This window comes from Mytilus californianus, unplaced genomic scaffold (genome assembly GCF_021869535.1).
Source record: "Mytilus californianus isolate M0D057914Y unplaced genomic scaffold, xbMytCali1.0.p SCAF_5, whole genome shotgun sequence".
NCBI classification, from domain to species: domain Eukaryota; kingdom Metazoa; phylum Mollusca; class Bivalvia; order Mytilida; family Mytilidae; genus Mytilus; species Mytilus californianus.
The window spans coordinates 5,004,293-5,007,801 of record NW_026262701.1 but is presented as its reverse complement, the minus strand read 5'-3'; positions in this window follow the sequence as shown (position 1 = coordinate 5,007,801).

Here is a 3,509-nt window from a genome sequence, read left to right as displayed (position 1 = left end):
TCATTGAATTCGTGTTATTATTTATCTTTCATCAATTTGATCCTTACAATACATATGTTCAAGTTGCCATTAAACGTTTAGCAAAGTTTACAACAATAAATCAATCATACAATACACATTTCTGGTAAATCCACCATTGCAACATTACAAAAGTATCATTGAAAAGACCACTTTATCAAAATCTACTATTCGAATGAAATTAAACTTAGATTTACAGAATAATTTTACTATTTCGAAACTATGAATAATGCCATTACCAAATTACGGACAACGCTCAAGTTGAAGGAGTTCGATCCAATAAAGTCAACAAGTACATTTTATTTTTACGGGTTTGTAGTTACTACCAGAGAAATCCGTTTCATGCATGTAGTATCCTTCTATTGATGATTTTTCACATAAAAGAAAAATCATAACAAGTGATCTATCTAATTACAACTAAATTTCAAGGTTAAATATTATTGTCGTAACCACATGTGGATCAGGATCTGCTTACCCTTCCGGAGCTCCTTTAGATCAACACCGTTTTTTTTTGGTGGGATTCGTGTTGCGCAGTCTTGAATTTTTCGTTTTTTCGTTTTTTCCATGGCGTTGTCAGTTTATCATCGACTTATGAGTTTTAATATCCCTTTAGTATCTTCCGCCTCTCTTTTAAACATTATTTTCGGCCCTTATATATGAGTTGGCAGAAACGCTGACTATTGCTTTAAATCAGAGGAACACATTTGTTAACTTTGGTGATTTTGGTAATTGGCCTTTGGCATTTTTTTTACTTTTAAAATACTAGGTATTGAATGCATAGCAGATTAAGTGTGACGTCCATTTTCACTGAACTATTTGTCTCATTTTTGTATTACCCTTTGACTCAAATTTCTTTAACCCTCATTCTTACATCATTGACTCGGTATTTATCCTTATGTTTTTCAAATACTAACGATGTTTACCTTAGATCTCAATATTACAGTCTAAGAACGTTTTGTTCAGTAGAAAATTAAATCTTCCAGTGTCAAATACCCAATCGACGAGTGTCTTGATGGAATGGACAAATAACTGTTTAACGCCACAAACATAATATGAGACAGAGTGTGTTGACTTTGCGCAGACTGCGTAAGACAAATTTCTGAATGTGAGGGGGAGTTGAACATAGTTGACATATGTTGTATCATTTGTATTACATACACACCAAAACACACATGCAAAATTGTGTTAATTTACTTCATCAGAATCTATATATTTGATCGCCATTAAATCATCGACAGGAAGTGCTACCTATTCTGCGTCAACTAGTTGTTACTTTTTTACTACTGTCAATGATAAGATTTGTGTTTAGTGGTAGATATGATATCTTTTAATAAAACTGCAAATATACTCAAGACACCATAAAAAATTGAGGTTCAAGATGGTGTTTAACAGTTACTTCATCAAGGTCCTTAGCTAAATATTAACTGTACCGAGCAACGATTTGAAGTCCAATATCAATCGTCTTGCCATACACTTTCTGTTCCATGTTGCAAAATGATAAGTGTATTAACGACATCTTCGTTTAAGTACTTTTCGTTTAAATCTGCGTTGATCCCGGGAAAGACATATCTAGATTTTCCTTTAATATAAAATGATATCTTTAGTCTTCGCTGCATGTATACCAAGGTGAATGCGAAATTAAATCAACGTTTTGCTATACAGTGACCTGGGCCTAAACAACACAGCTAAACTTTGATAAATGAACCACAAAAATAAGGTCAGAGTCATGTTAACTTTGTCAGACGGAAGATCGTAATAATTTTACCCTCCGACAACAGAGATTGATGGTATATATGAATCAGCCTGTCTATGCGTCCATCCGAACTTACATTTGATGATGATGCTAATGATCATGATGGGATGGCTGTTTATCGTCCAGCGGAAAATTAAATGCATATTCAAGACGGGATCATGTTAATGTAATATGAATATATAACTCTGTTTTGTACTAGACAGACACGCTGAAACGGATTATAATGTGCTAGTTCACACGGAAGACATGCCATCCTACCAGGACATATTATTCTGACTCCGAGCCAACCAGTCTTTGCTATTTCTCCTTAGTACCGCCTGATTAGCAGAGAAGCAACAAATACCAATTTTAAAGTCTATCGTTTGTCCGGTAGATGTTCGAATCAACGATCTCCCGCACTCGAGGCGAAAACGATACAACAATACCACCGAGGCAGCAACTATGTTTGTGTCCTTTGTCAAATTTAACCTTACTTTGTACAATTACAAAAGAGGATGTCTAATCTTTGCACGGCTTCATTTATTATTCCCGGAGTTATGCCCCCTGATCTTTGAAAAATTTAATACAATTCAGTATGCACTTTGGGGTAGAAAATTTCTCAAATCATAACCGTGTTAATTGTAAATAAAGTTCGGTGCCAGTGTAATTATTTTTTAATACGCACAAAAGCCTGGCAACTTTGAGTAAACACTGTGGATTATAGATATAAAAATGAGATGTGGTATGATAACCCATACCTCATATATATACTAAAATGTTACTGAAAGAAAAAAATATATCAACTTCTCGATGTACAAATATTTAGAAAGATGTATTTAAACAGATGAAATTGGCATAGACATTAAGTCAGCAATGTTTTAATTACATTTTAATTTACGTGAAAGTGTCGATAATTATCAAATTACAACAAATAGTTATCCATTCTTATCGCAAACAAATAAATGTTAACGCTAAATATAAGAAAAGAGGAAAAGGCCACACAGTGTTACTCATAAGTCAATTCTTCCACTCGTCATAATCTTGCGACTACCAACTTACAAACGTTCAAACGTCGTTTTGTATTATCTAAAATAATTGTTATCAATCATGACAGCGCCGAAGCACTGTCTACTAATGCATGAGCTGAAGATACCATCGGGGATTAACAGTCCACCAAAGCGGTATCGACTCGGTGCTAGTAAATGAAAATAGCACTTTTCTTGCAAGCGAAGCGTTTTTCTGGATTAACCTTCATAAGGAAAAAAAGCTAGGGATGTATAGATTCGTAGAAACGTTAGTAGCTAAAAGAACAAAAAGGACCTAAAAAGAATAGGCAAGTTTATCTAAAGTCAACACACATATAGGGACTTACAGTCCACCAGCAACAGTATTAACCCAGTGGTAGTAAATGAAATTAGTATTTCATTACATTCTTTAGTACAAAGCATTTTTTTGTATTTACCTTCACCAGGAACGCTCAAGCCTGAAAATTTCAAAGTCAGGTATGTATAAATACTCCAATTCAATTCAATAAGCCAAATCAAATATGATATGATTAGATAAGCAAAGGGAATAATTAAATATAATTGATGACACTATTTTAGCTTTTATTTTAAGAAGAGTCTTGCCTTACTAGATATTTTGTAATACATTATCTGTTTTAAGATAATTATGTTGGTGCGATTGGAATAACACTGGATTTCCTCAAATGTATATCTGATCACCATGGATGCATGATGGATGCATGCATCGACCACCA